General features: G+C 42.2%; 1 protein-coding gene across 2 annotated transcripts in view; it reads right to left on the bottom strand.

Moving 5' to 3' along the window:
• The window catches only part of LOC120393540 (gastrula zinc finger protein XlCGF52.1-like), a 159,241-nt gene extending 146,515 nt beyond the window's left edge, over positions 1-12,726 (bottom strand). Inside the window, exon 1 of one of the 2 annotated variants that reach the window (XM_039518162.1) lies at positions 12,472-12,726. The gene's annotated coding sequence lies outside the window, so the exon portion shown is untranslated. Of the gene's footprint in view, positions 1-3,233; positions 3,373-12,471 lie in introns of those variants that run through there. The other variant, XM_039518161.1, reaches the window with a different exon arrangement.
• Positions 12,727-14,862: the final 2,136 nt, after the last annotated feature.

The following is a 14,862-nucleotide window of genomic DNA, read 5'->3' as shown; positions in this document are numbered from 1 at the left end:
AAGAATGCTCTAGGAGTGGTGAGGAAATTGAGGCAGGGAATTGTGTAGAGGGTTTTATTAATTTTTTGTTCAGATCTGTATACTTATTGTGCTTGCTAACAGAGTGGTTTTTGGGAACCCTAGTAAAGTCTGTGTATCTGTGTTCAACTACTACATATCATTGAAGAGGTGAACTGTGTACCTGGAGTGCCCACAATGTTGAAGCTCTGGGAAAAGGGTGTGTTTAAGTCTGTGGGGTCAGTGCTGGCCTGGGGGCTTAAGACAATTAGGTTGTGTGGTCCTGTAACTGGGAAGTGGAACTAGGAGCCTGTGCCCTGGAAGTGTACCAGCGAATCTAAGGGAAAAGGAAGTTGCTGCAGCCTTTTCAGGCCAAGGGAAGCTTAAGAGCACAAATCAAGCATATTGGGACCCAAAGGCAGCAGTCTTGTGACTGTCCAGCAGAGGGAGCCTTATCAGAGCTGTGACTGATTTTAAAAGGGGATAATCGTTGTAATTGCTTTTAATCTGTATCCTTTTTGTGTATAATTCTTTTAGTTATGAGTCTTCTGAAATATTAAACCTTCAGTGTATTTATAAAATATAAGCTAATTGTCTCTTTCATAGAAGAAAGAATTTAAACAACCAAGTATCACTAGAAGTGAAAGTACAGATTCCAATATTTGAAGGTATCGTATTGTCATCTAGATAAACTTTTAGTGATATATCTTTATTATGCCTAATTTTATATTCCTTGAGTAACCAAAATTGCCATTCAATGTGCATTTGGTGTTCTTAAAAATGTAGGATTGGGCCCTATTTGTTTCTGTAACTAATTCCTTGCTCTTCTAATTCTCTTTTAAACAGGTACAAATCTGAACTTGAGAGAAGTCAGCAAACATTGATTACAGGAGACTTATCACTCAGGAGGACACCACAGAAGAATTTTTCTGCTCCTTTAACACCAAATCAAAATCACAATGGTCACTCCCCCTCCCCCCTAGTATGCAATTGAATGAAATGTAAATTCCTGTGAAAGTACAGGTCACTCCTGAAAGTATAAAAGAAAACAAAAGGTGAATGAAGAAAACAGCTGACCATGTGTTTGTTTTATAATCTGTTCATGTCTATAATTTTCCAATATTTGAAAATTAATTCCCATGAGTGACTATGTAGGAATTGAAGTGAGCATACTTTGTGAGTCCAAGACTATGCTTTGTCTTGATTCAGGGAGGGTACAAATGCAGATACTAATATGGACGTAACACACGGACATCCTAACTAATTATGTTCTATAACAAAATATTCAGGTAAAGTTTTCATTCAAAATAATTGAAATTCAGTTTTGCCGGCTGGTGAATCGGGGGCTTGAGGGATTTAGCAGTAAGTGCTCAGAGTCGGAAATGCTTACCAGTGACAAGGTACCATCGCACAATTTGCTTGAGTTTAGGGTTGTGAAATTCAGACTCTACAATACAAAACAAAAACCCACAGATTTCATGGACACCAAAGGAAGGTACTGCCAAAAACTTGCATTTGGCTACCTAGCTGGAGTTGGAGATCCCCAGTCCTTGTTCTCATTTGAAAGCTGAGATTTCAGATGCTTTTGGAAGAGGCAAAGCATTCTGGCTATGGTGTTCCTTGAGAAAGTGGCTGCTACAGTTATGTAGGAATTAAAGTGGAGAGAAGCAAGATGTGACATTAGGCTGAGATTTTCAAATGTGTGGTGAGTCCCATTAGCAAGAAGTTAGGTGTCCAACTCCCACTGATTTTTCTTTTGAGCTCCTTTGAATCTTAATGCCTGATTTTTAATTCATGCTACAAATGAATGTTAATGCCAGCGGAGCGATGGGAAAAAAATCTTCATTCAGGAGATATTACAATATACATTTGTACCCCTGGTATTGGTTCCTCAGTCTAGTGGTTGCAATTTCATTGTGGCACTGAGTTCCAGATCTCAGTTTTCAGTCTCTGAACTGTTCAGTTTTAGAAGAACTCCCGTTGAGTTGTTGTCTTAATATATCGCTAGAGATTAATGAGGGCTGTTGCTTTTATCACCCTTGTCTAATATTAGGCATAAGAAATGGAAAGGGAAAGATTATGTATGAAATGAGGCAGATTATTAGCAAATATTCACTGTCAATTTGTAGATTTTAAGTTTGAAGAACTCCAAGAAAAATACAATAAAGAAGTTGAAGAAAGAAAAAAGCTGAGAAATAGCCAGATTAAAGTATGGGGCTAGAGTATCTCAGCATTAGAATCTCATTTAATGTGTGAAATGGAGAAAGGTGCAGTTCTTCAAAATTAGCCATATGATTTTTCAGGGAAAGTGGTAACATTAAATGTGCTCATTATTCATACCATTGAGATTAAAGTGTAGATTTAAGAAGAGTAAGCAGGGGGTATGGTTAATTTCCTGACAGCATTTTTGAAAAGTTAGTACTAATTAGAATACACAAAAAGGACTTTTTAAACATATTGTTTTCATGTAAATAATCACACGACTGAGAATTTCTCAATACTTAGTTATAAAGAGGGATAGAATTTGTATGGAATGTATATGTTTTTTAATTTAAAATCTGAAAATGATCTCTTATGTTTTCTGTTTTAAAAGCAAAACAAACAAAAAACCTAACCTACTCAACTTGGGCACAGTTGTTTTACCACCTTAAGAATATTTATACTACTTCAACATGCTTACATCCTTTTTTTAGGAAACGTGTACTGAAAACCTACAAACAAAATTAATGAAATACGTGTACAATCACTTTCTAGTAAATTTAGAAGTTGATTTACACGATAAACTCAGTGTAAATATCCAGGAATATTCCCATTACTGTTTTTCAGTAGGTGCTTCCTTTGTAGCACTTTTAAAGACTGATAGCGCTCTGTAGCGAGGCGAAGACTCACCGCTGTGGCACCTCCTGCTGTTCGTCTCTTTCCAGCCTTTGGAGCGCTCTCTGCCGGCGGATGTCTCGCCAGCCTCAGGCCCCATGTCCCTCCCAGACCCCAGTGCCCTTTTCCTCGGGGTTCTGCCCCAGCAATACCCCCACTCTCTCTGGGTCTCCCCTCCCAGGGGAGCTCCCAACCCTCTAAAACCACCTTGCCTCAGTGGCTACTGCCCGTCATCGCCTAGCCCCCACTCCCTGGGGCAGACCGCAGTCTGTAATGGCCACTCATCATTGGCAAGGGGTTAGGACCAGCTGCCTCTGCCTATTCCTGGGCTGCCCCTCTGCAGCACCAGGACCTCCATAGACCTCCATCAAGACCCGCAGCCTGGGGAGTTGCAAGGCTAGAGCTCCCCAGCTCCCCTTGCCCTTTCCCCCAGCTCTGCTCTGCTTCGGGTACCTTGCTTGCAGACAGCTCACCCCTCTCCCTCCAGGGCTGAAGAGAGAGTCCTTCAGGTGCTGGCTCGCAGGCCTCTTATCAGGGCCAGCTGGGCCCTGATTGGGTTGGCCACAGCTGTGGCTGCTTCCTCAATCAGCTTCGCTTGGCTGTTTTGAAGCCCTGCTTTACTGGAGGGGGGAAGCTGCTCCACTACTGATGTCAGGGATTACATTCTTGTGAATTTGGGGGAGCAGTATTGGGGCCCTTAGGGCTTTAGTCAAAAACCCCATTCAAATGTTAGACATATTGGAAAACCAAGTTCAGTAAGTACCAACAGCAGCTTTCTTGTATTTTTAGAACAGAATGGTCTGATCCAGTAGGGCCAATGGTCCATCTAGCCCATTATCCTGGCTGCTGGAAAGAAAAGACACACAGCTGTCCTTCATCCAGCAGTCAAGAAACCCTTTAAAGAGAGGTTTTACTTCATCCCATTTTCTATGGGGACAAGAGGCAATTCCTAGTCACAGTGGCTTAAGATCAAAGAAGACAGATTTCAACAACAAGTTCCCTGAAAATTGTGGTAATTCTTCCGTCATCAAGCAGATAAAAACACAGAACCAAGGTATCTTGCAAGTGTAGTTATGACTTTAAATCTATTTTGTAAATAAGAACGTCTTATTTTTTTTAAGATAATTAAAACCCTCTGTGTTTAAGGACTTCATTGAAGACTGTTTTATATATAAAATGGGGGTAAAATACCTACTCAACATGTAAGACTTTTGGAGATCTCTGGGTAAAAAACACTATATACATGTTTATTAATTATTTTCTTAGTTTATAAAGTTTTTCCAGTATGAAAAAATTAACTGAGCTAAGAAACTGACTTGTTTTATTGTGTTTTTGAATTTAATTCTTTGGCAGGTTCTGTAGAGTAATCTGTTCCATCAAGAAGTCATTTTTCATGGAGATCCTTGCCTGCTTAAACTAGAACCATAGTAGAATGAGCATCTGGAGCTTCTTCAACTGAGAAGTCTTTTGAGCTCAAGCTCTCTAGTGTAGCCACTCTAAGCTGATGGGATAGAGGTCTAGAGGTCTCCCGTTGGCTTAATTCCTCCGGGCCCCACAAGCGGTGGCAGCTGTCTCCTGCCGACACAGTGCTGTCCACACCGATGCTTAACTCTGGGTACGTCTACACTACGGGATTATTCCGAATTTACATAAACCGGTTTAGCAAAACAGATTGTATAAAATCAAGTGTGCGCAGCCACACTAAACACATTAAATCGGTGGTGTGCGTCCACGGTCCGAGGCTAGCGTCGATTTCTGGAGCATTGCACTGTGGGTAGCTATTCCGTAGCTATCCCATAGTTCCCGCAGCCTCCCCCGCCCCTTGGAATTTCCGGGTTGAGATCCCAGTGCCTGATGGGGCAAAAATCATTGTCGCGGGTGGTTATGGGTAAATGTCGTCAGTCACTCCTTCCGCTGGGAAAGCAACGGCAGACAAGCATTTCGTGCCTTTTTTCCCTGGATTGCCCTGGCAGATGCCATAGCATGGCAATCAGGGAGTCTGTTTTGCCTTTTGTGACTGTCACCGTATGTGTACTAAATGCTGCTCACAGAGGCGATTCAGCAGCGCTACACAGCAGCATGCTTTTGCTTTTGCATGATAGCAGAGATGGTTACCAGCCATATTGCACCATCTACCATACCATAAATTGGTAATAAGATGATTGTGGCTACCAGTCCTTTTGCACTGTTCCATTTGCTGCTGTCATAAGTGCCCCTGGCTGCTCTTAGCCAGGGGCGCAAAAGCCAAAATTGGGAATGACTCCCTGAGTCAATCCCTCCTTTTTGGTATCTAAAAATAGAATCAGTCCTGTCTAGAATTTGGGCAAGTGTACTAGAGAACCACTGTATCAGAGAGCACAGCTGCTCTGTGTCAGATCCAGCAGAAATTTTGAGCTGTATGCTATTCACAAGGGGTGCTCCTGCAACAACCCCACCTGTTGATTCCATTCTACCCCCAGCCTTCCTGGGCTACCATAGCATTGTCCCCCCACTTGTGTGATGAAACAGTGACTTGTTAGTGAGAAATGAGTGGAAGGCAGCCTCCAGCTGCTATGATAGTCCAGACAGGACATTAAGCAGTGTGTAGGAGAGGAGCCCAGCATCCCACTGCTAGTCCAGGGGCAACTGAATCTTTTCTTTACACATGAAGGGTGGGGGCTGATGGAGCTCAGCCCCCTGTTGCTATGATGAAGACGGTTACCAGCCATATTGCACCATCTACCAGGAAAAATTAGGGACAGGCACCCTTGATTGACCTAACTGATGCTAGTCGGCATGGTTACCAGTCCTTTTGCACTGCCCCATGTGCCGATAGGCTGATGATGACGATGGGTATCAGTCATACTGCATCATCAGCCACCCATGGCGGGGGGGGAGCAAGGATGTTGGTGTTGAGTGCTGCAGCATCGCGTCTATCTGCAGCATTCAGTAAAGATAGGGTGACATGTAAAAGAGTCAAGAGAGGATTGTTTTCCCTTTCACTTCTGGGGGTGGGTGGTGGGGTGCGTAAATTGCCGAGCTATGCCCTGACCCACCGCGGACACTGTGTTTGACCCTAGAAGCATTTGGAGCTCAGCCAAGAATGCAAATACTTTTCGGAGACTGCAAGAACTGTGGGATAGCTTGAGTCCTCCAGGCCATGAGCGTCCATTTGATTCTTTGGCTTTCCGTTACGCTTGTCACGCAGCAGTGCGCTGAGTCCCTGCTATGGCGTCTGTCTGGAGATTTTTTAAAAATGATTTTGAATTTCGTCTTCTGTAACGGAGCGCTGATAGAACAGATTTGCCTGCCCTTACAGCAATCACATCCGCATGGTCCATGCTGGAGCTCTTTCTTTATTTTGATTTTTAACTGCCTCGCCACACGTGCTGATCGGAGCTCCACGCTGGGCAAACAGGAAATATTCAAAAGTTCGCGGGGCTTTTCCTGTCTACCTGGCCACTGCATCCGAGTTCAGATTGCTGTCCAGAGCGGTCAGTGGTGCACTGTGGGATACCACCCGGAGGCCAATACCGTCGATCTGCGACCACACTAACCCTAATCCGATATGGTAATACCGATACTAGCGCTACTCCTCTCGTTAGGGAGGAGTAAAGAAACCAGTTTAAAGAGCCCTTTATATCGATATAAAGGGCCTCTTAGTGTGGACGGGTGTGGCGTTAAATCGGTTATACGCTCCTTAAACCGGTTTAAACACGTAGTGTAGACCAGGCCTCTGTGTAAGTTATGTCACTCAGGTGGGTGACTAATTTCACACGACTGACCAACAAACCTTATGTCGACTTAAGCTGTAGTGTACCATAGTGTCAGTGCAGCTGTGCAGGATACCCACTTGGAAGTCTTGCCATTTCATGTCTTCTGCTCTGCCATTCTGTCTTTGGTCTTCAGATTTTCTGTCAGTAAATTTTGTTACATTGTTGGAAGTGTTTGGGACAGTGTCTGTATCCTCCATTTTTTTTTCAGTGAATGGATGGGTCTCTTTTCTTAGATTTCTGCTTTAATCCAATTAAGCCAAAATCGTTGGCAAGTGGTCTTTGAAAAAGATCATTTTTTAAATGGTAATGCTGTTCTGCAGGACCGTTATCTCAATTCAAACACTCACCCTTTGCTTACTGTTTAAGTGGGAAGAGTTTTCATTCAAGGCTTAGTTTATGTGCGTGGTCACATTGTAAAGTTAATTGCAAACCTAAGATGAAGTTTCAGCTTTGGAAGCCGGAAGGGTTTGTTTGTTTGTTTGTTTGTTTGTTTGTTTGTTTGTTTGTTTGTTTGTGGGGTTTTTTGGGTGTTGGGCGGGGGAGGAATGGGATGGGGCAGGGAGAAGGGTCAGTGACCGAAAAAAGGAAAATTCTCAACTGCCATTGGCTGCCATCTGTTTGTTCGCAGATAGAGTACCAGTGGAATAGGTCCTCATAAAAGAATGATCAGATCATTCATTTCACATGCTAATAATCTGAAATTGATGACTACTGTTCTTCATGTGCAAAATTCCATTGAAGTCTGTGGAAAAGAAACTATAGATTCTGAACCTCCCCAAACACACACACGTGGATCATGAGAAAAGCAGTTTTGATTTTTAGATAAGTGGTTTTAGTGATGTGAAAAAAAAGACCCTATATGATATTTACAAAAGGCCCCTTCCAAAAAGGGAGACATGCATTGAATAAGTTAAATGAACACTATTGGGTTAAATTTGGCCCCAAATATAGGTTTCTAATAGCTTTTCTTCAGAAGCAGCTTTTTCAAAACTGAAGACCAAACAGAAATGTTTCAATAACGTTTTAGAAAATTCCAGCGGAGGTAGTTCTTATAAACAAAGAGCAGTGATTCTCAAGCTTTGGTACTGGTGACCCCTTTCACATAGCAAGCCCCCTCCCCCGTATAAATTAAAAACATTTAAAATATATTTAACACCATTATAAATGCTGGAGGCAAAGCAGGGTTTGCGGTGAAGGCTGACAGCTTGAGACTCCCCCACATCATAGCCTCATGACCCCCTAAGGGGTCGCAACCCCCAGTTTGAGAACCCCTGACAAAGAACCTCTGCAAAATTTGTGGCCTAAACACTGCAGTGTTGTGCCAATGCATAAGAATCAGAAAATGAAGCTAGTAAAAAACAAAGTGAAACTGATCTACAGCCGCTATCCAAGTTCAAAAAATAAATATGAATTGTGCCAACCAGACTTTTAAAGGCCTTTCAATTTTTCCAATTTGATAATAGATTTTTAAAATGTTTTTATATTGCTACATATTTAACCTGATAAGCAGTTTTTAAATAGTTTTTTTCTAATTTGCATCTTATCAAGTGTCTAATTAGAATGTGTAGGCTGCTTTAAAGTACTAATACTGTAAGTACAGTGAAACCCCTTTATAACGCGATGTTTGGGGTCCAAAAAATTCCATGGCGATACATGCGGGGTCGCGGTATAGCGGGGTTTCAAGCTGGTCAGTTTAAGTCAGTGGTCCCCAACGCGGTGCATTGATGTGCTCTGCCTAGTGCCTAGTGCCCCTAGTGCCTAGTGCCTGAGCAGGGGAGAGAAGCCGCGGCCCTGTGCCTACCGGGGACAGAGAGCACCGGCACCCACAGCCCTGGAGTTCTCTATCCCCAGCAGGCGCGGGGCCACGGCTTCTGTCCAAACGGACCATGAAATCTGGTCTTTTGTGTACTTTTATCCTATTCTATACAGATGTCATGGGGGAGACCAGTGTTTCTCAAATTGAGGGTCCTTACTTCTGTGCTGCCTTCAGAGCTGGGCTTCCAGCTAGCAGCTGCCACTCTCCGGCCTCCCAGCTTGAAGGCGGCGCCGTCAACACCAGCAGCACAGTGGTAAGGGTAGCAGCACCACAACCCCCCACCCCTCCACAGTAACTTTGTGACACCCCCCCGCCCACACACACAATACCTTTTTGGATCAGGATCAGGATTCCTACAATTACAACACTGTGACATTTCAGATTTAAATAGCTGAAATCATGACATTTATGGTTTTTAAAAGCCTATGACCGTAAAATTGACCAAAATGGACCGTAGGCCCCTACCAATAATATTCCATAGAGGAAGATTGACACCTGGTGGCCAGTTGTGACCTTAAAGGGACACTGTCATATAGTTTAATATTTTCAGCCTAAACTGCCATAAATTCAGGGGAAAGTTACTTGGATTCTAAACTATCGCAGGCTCAATACTTGGGTAAACTCGAGTCAAGGATGAAAGTGCCTTACAATACATTTGTAGTAATTAAAAATAACAAGTATTAAAAATACGGGAAATTCAAAGTTAAGTTAAACGTAAATTGCAACCCAACGTTTATCAATTTGGAAATGTATAATTCAGGCTCTCAAACAACCTCAACTCTGCCTCTTCAGTGACTCTAGCCTCTAATCTTTCTTCCTGGAAAATGTGCCGTTTTCAAGTCCTTCACATAAGAGTTTGCGAGATAAGATCTCCATACTGAACTGGTGTTTTGATCAAGGGCTTTTTGTACTGGCTCCAGGACAATTTGTAAAAGCCAGTGTATTATTGGTTTAATGAACAGACCACTGCTATCCCTTTGCAACTTTTTTCCCTTTGAGCAGTTATCCATTTCCACAGTTTGCTGACGGTGTGCAATGTACCCCACTCCCCCATGTTCAGAGTCTCATGCACCTTGAGCGTCCTCATATCCTGCACCGAGGGCATAAAAGGGTGGAGCAGGCCAGCCACCACTCAGTTCCTCTCATGCCTCCTGGCTTTGAGATGAACATGGGCAGTGAGCAGTGCTAACAAAATACCTGGCTCTTTTTAAATCTGTGCAGCGTGTAGATAGAGATAGCTAGTTGTTGCTCATTGGCATTTTGGTTTTTTAACCAGAATAGCTATTTCTTTCTGGTGTCAGGATGGCTTCTTTTAAGTCTCCTGGATTTACATACTGCCCATCAAACACGGGCACTATACCCTGTAATGTTTGGCATTTAAAATATGTGTTTTGTCTGGGGGAATGTTCCTGGAAAATGTACTATTTGCAAGTCCTTCACTTGCAGGACCTGCAAATCTAGAGAAGCCCTGCTCCAGATGTACTTAATGGGTAAAGCAATGAGAGTAGCTTCAGGCCCTGGGTCAGATAACCATCCTGTAAATGCCTTCTCTGCTCCTTAGAGTGCTAGTTCTGGGTCCCTCGCTTCCTGGGCCTCGTCAGCAACATCCTCTTTCAAAATCGGGCATGTCGGACAAGAAGCTTTCTGTGAAAAAGGTACAGGGCACGGAAGAGTCCAGAGATGAGCCCAGACTAAGATCTCCTCAAAGAGAAGGATGGAGAACTCCAAGCTTTTATGCAGACCCAACTTATGCTTATGCTTATCTTATGTCCGGACAAAGTGTCTTTTGGACACATGCTGTGTTCCTACTGACAGTTGTCACAGACTTGCATCTGCACCAAGGCCGGCTCTAGCATTTTTGCCGCCCCAAGCAGCAAAAAATAATAATAATAAAAAGCCGCATTCGCGATTGGTGGCAGCTCTACCGCCGCTTCTTCTACGGCAGCAATTCGTCGGCAGGTCCTTCGCTCCGAGAGGGAGTGACGGCCTCACCGCCGAATTGCCGCCGAACTGCCGCACGTGCCAGCCCTCTCTTCATTGGCTGCCCAGGCACCTGCTTGCTACACTGGTGCCTGGAGCCGGCCCTGACCTTGCCTACTTTTCAAATGTTAGGCTGTCTTTTATTTTGATCTTAACTCTGAATTACCTTGGTTTCTAATGCTTCATTTTGTTTGTTTTTGATAACTGCAGCATTATGAATTTTTAAAAAAACAACACTTACATGTACTGTCAACTTTACTCACAGAGTTTAATGATTTGTTTGGTTTGGTTACTGCCTGGGGATTTTCTTGATAATTTCTTTAAGACATTTTGAAATCTTTCCCATGCAAAGAAAGAAAGCTGGCAGAGAGCCCCCGGTGTTATGCAGAGAACAATGGGGGAGCTAAGAAACAGGGAACATTGTAGTACTTGAAGTATGATAGGGGTCCCTCGGGTTCTGTGGGTACCAGGAGAACTGGAGGTTCGGGTGGAGCTACTGAACTTTGCAGGCACTCTGAGTTGAGATTAGTGGAGAAACTCTGAGGGGTGCAGGAATGCCTGAGAACATGGGGAAGTTAGTCCAGCTGAATGTTTTGGCCTCTGCCAATTGCTGCAGCTCCACAATTTCCATGTGTATTGGGTAGAACATTGTAACTCATGCAAGTCATGGATTCCACGATTCTTCATATTTATCTTTAGCTTAACTCTTTTCCCATCCCCTTTCTGCCCCTCCATACACACTTAGATTAAAGAAGTTATGTTGCCGTGGGGAAAGGCACCACCACATACGTCTTCTGGAGGTGTGATGGTTGTCACCTACCCTTTGCTGTCAGGGATTTTATCTATGCATGCAGATTCTGCTGCCTACTTAAGAATGTTCGAAAATGCTGCTGCTTGTTAGAAAATTCTGCTGCTTCCTACATCCTATATACAGGATGCTGAAGATTATACCATCATATGAATGGGGGTTAAGAATTTGCCTCTGCAGAGGTACGGTAATGGCTGTTCTTTGCTACCTCTGTAAGGACCCCATTGAGAGAAGGTCTTGGCTGGGAGTAGGTTGAGGCCAGGGACAATGAGTCAATCCAGGGTTATTACCATGTTTGTATACAGATGTTCAAGTAAGTTAACAATGAGACCTTTTGACCTGTGAATAGGCCCTCTCCACTTCACTGACTGATAGCAAAGTGCAGAGGAAAGATTGATTGGTTGCTGCTTCTGATTTCACAATGATGCTACTTGTAAATCACCTGAGTTACTGGTATAGCTCTGTCACCATAACCTCTAGATGTGACTGTTGAGAGCTTTTCTTATTATAGTCTAGCTTCTTTACATGAGTTTGAAATCCGATTGAATTGCAAATTATATTAGTAACTATGGAATATATAAAGAGTTTGGGGTCTTCTGTCATTGAAATAATCAAAGCCAAGAATAAGGTGAGAGAACAAGCAGTGAATTTTATTAATATTGTGATTTAAAAAAAAAACATTTATCTGGCAAAGTAAGAAACTATTTTATGCAAAAAATTAATGTAATCTAAAGTGTAACTCTGCTAAACTTGGAAAGTAGATTCATTTATTATACTGTGAAACAGGGATTTTTAGTTCCACTTTAAATGCAAATGTCAACCTGTTGGGTGAAAACCAAATCCACTTCAATTTAGGCTTAAACAATTTATTTTAACCTTTATTATATATGTTTTTAGACAATGCTACTATCACGTATGAATTACATAAACATGCAAAAAAGATAAGGCAAGACAAGGAAGTGCTCAAGTTATCTTTCTTGGGGACAGGGTGACTCTTTTCAAATCTCTGCTATGCTTGGCTATTTTCCTCTGTCTCTTCTCCACTATTATGTCAAGCATCTAATTTTTTTAATCCTCTGTTCTGTAACTTTGCGCAGACTCAGTAGAGGAAGCTACCTCATCCGTGTCTTTATCCATATATATTCTACTCTAACCCCCTAATTAAAAGATTCGCCTGCATAAATCACAATAACTAACCCAGATTAATACATTTTTTGCTTATCCTGCTAAAACGTACTTACAGCTGTGTAGTTCCCAACGCAGCTATTCCTTGCTGTCACGCTCCCTGGCTGCATGCAGTTGTACTTACATTACAACTGCAATTTTTATTCTTCGTACTCATCTGTTTCTGTGGCCTTGAGTTTTTACTTGTTAGCTGGTTGAATGGGCGGGTGGGGGATGAGGGGTTGTACCTGACTTGTACAATTTTGCTGCTTGTTAGAAAATTCTGCTGCTTTCTACATCCTATAAACAGGATGCTGAAGGTTATACCATCATGTGAATGAGGGTTAAGAATTTTCCTATGGAGAGGTACAATAATGTCTGTTCTTTGCTATCTCTGTGAGGACCCCATTGAGAGAAGGTCTTGTCTGGGAGTAGGTTGAGGCCAGGGACATTGAGTCAATTCAGGGTTATTACCATGTTTGTATACAGATGTTCAAGTAATTTAACAATGAGAACTTTTGACCTGTGAATAGGCCCTCTCCACTTCACTGACTGATAGCAAAGTGCAGAGGAAAGATTGATTGGTTGCCACTTCTGATGTCACAATGATGCTACTTATGAATCACCTGAGTTACTGAGCAAATTGCACAGGAAAGATTGATTGGTTGGTACTTCTGATGTCACAATGATGCTATTTGTAAATCACCTTAGTTACTGGTATAGCTCTGTCACCATAACCTCTAGATGTGACTGTTGAGAGCTTTTCTTATTATAGTCTAGCTTCTTTACATGAGTTTGAAATCTGATTGAATTGCAAATTATATTAGTAACTATGGAATATATGAAGAGTTTGGGGTCTTCTGTCATTGAAATAATCAAAGCCAAGAATAAGGTGAGAGAACAAGCAGTGAATTTTATTAATATTGTGATTTAAAAAAAAAACTTGTTAGCTGATTGAATGGACGGGTGGGGGATTGAGGGATTGTACCTGACTTACTGAAAGCTAACAGCTCTCTTCTATACCCTGCTATCTGCTTGGTCAAGAACTTTATAAATGAGACACAAAAACCAATTTTCTGATTTACAGACTGTTTCAGCAAAATCTGATGATCTCAAGCAGCAGAACTACATATGAAAAGCAAACATTCCTATTTTCTTCCAGAATTGTATATAATAATTTCTCTAACATTACTTAGTACATATTTCACTAACACAATTCATTACATAGTTCTCCAACAAAGCTTAACTATGTATGTGCTTGCTAATGGTGGCTCCATAATTTACAGTAGAGCTTCAGAGTTACAAACACCGGAGTTACAAACTGATCAGTCAACCACACAAATCTCATTTGGAACCGGAAGAACATAATTAGGCAGCAGCAGAGACACATCCCTTCTACCCCACCCCACCCCAGCCCCCGCAAAAAAAGGCAAATACAGTACTGTACTGTGTTAAATTACTAAAAAATGAAGGGAAAGCAACATTTTTTCTTCTGCATAGTTAAGTTTGAAAGCTATGTTAAGACAATGTTCAGTTGTAAACTTTTGAAAGAACAACCATCATGTTTTGTTCAGAGTTACGAACAACGTCCATTCCCGAGTTGGTAACTCTGAGGTTCTACTGTATATTTAAGTCCACCATTTCCCTATGCCCTTAAAAGACTTAAATAGCTTTACGTGAGCTAAAACATCTCATACTTTTGCTTATGCAGCACCAGCACAGGCAGAAGTTAATAAGGCCTATTAGTAGAATTGTATTGCAGTCTGTGAGGCTGGTACATAAACAAGGAAACAGAACAGTGCTGTCCACTTAGAGTCACAGACCTGCATGATCCAGGACAGATTTTTTTCTCTATCCTTTGGACCCCCTAAATTCTGGTGGTACCTCTGGATCTCTTCCATGACAGGAAAGAATTCACACACCTTACTGAAGAGTTTTAAAGTGCTCAGAAGGATCCTTCCAAGACCTCTCCGGTTTGCTGCAGAAGAATCAAGGGGGAAAAGGCCCTCTTGTATTCAGTGCAAGGAAGCCAAGAAATTTCTGTGGCTATAGTACTGATATAATTGAAACGTTGAAATAATTTGCATTAGTGGAGCAAACGTGTGATAATCATATAAAATGGATTTTTTTTTGCTAGCTAAAACAGATGCCAAACAGGTGTACACTAATAAGAGTAAAGAAATAAAGCCAGTCAAACCCAGCCTTTCATTAAGAGGCAAATCCTTATTTGGCCCCATCTTTCCATATCCATGAAGAGGCCTACACTTTGCTATATGGGATAGGGTGGGCAAGATTTCAGCAGCCTGCACAGCACTTCTTTTCTCTGCAGGAGCTTCCTTGCCACTGCATGAAGTGGTTGTTTGGTTTAGTGGGTCAGCCACTGCATTGATATACTGGACAACGTAGCAGGAGAACCATGGAAACTAGTGGATCATCTGCTGCTCTATGACTTTTAGGATTAGTGATTG

Source organism: Mauremys reevesii, unplaced genomic scaffold (genome assembly GCF_016161935.1).
Source record: "Mauremys reevesii isolate NIE-2019 unplaced genomic scaffold, ASM1616193v1 Contig22, whole genome shotgun sequence".
Taxonomy (NCBI): Eukaryota; Metazoa; Chordata; order Testudines; family Geoemydidae; genus Mauremys; species Mauremys reevesii.
The sequence above is the reverse complement of the archived record's forward strand: the minus strand, read 5'-3'. Positions and strand labels throughout refer to the sequence as shown.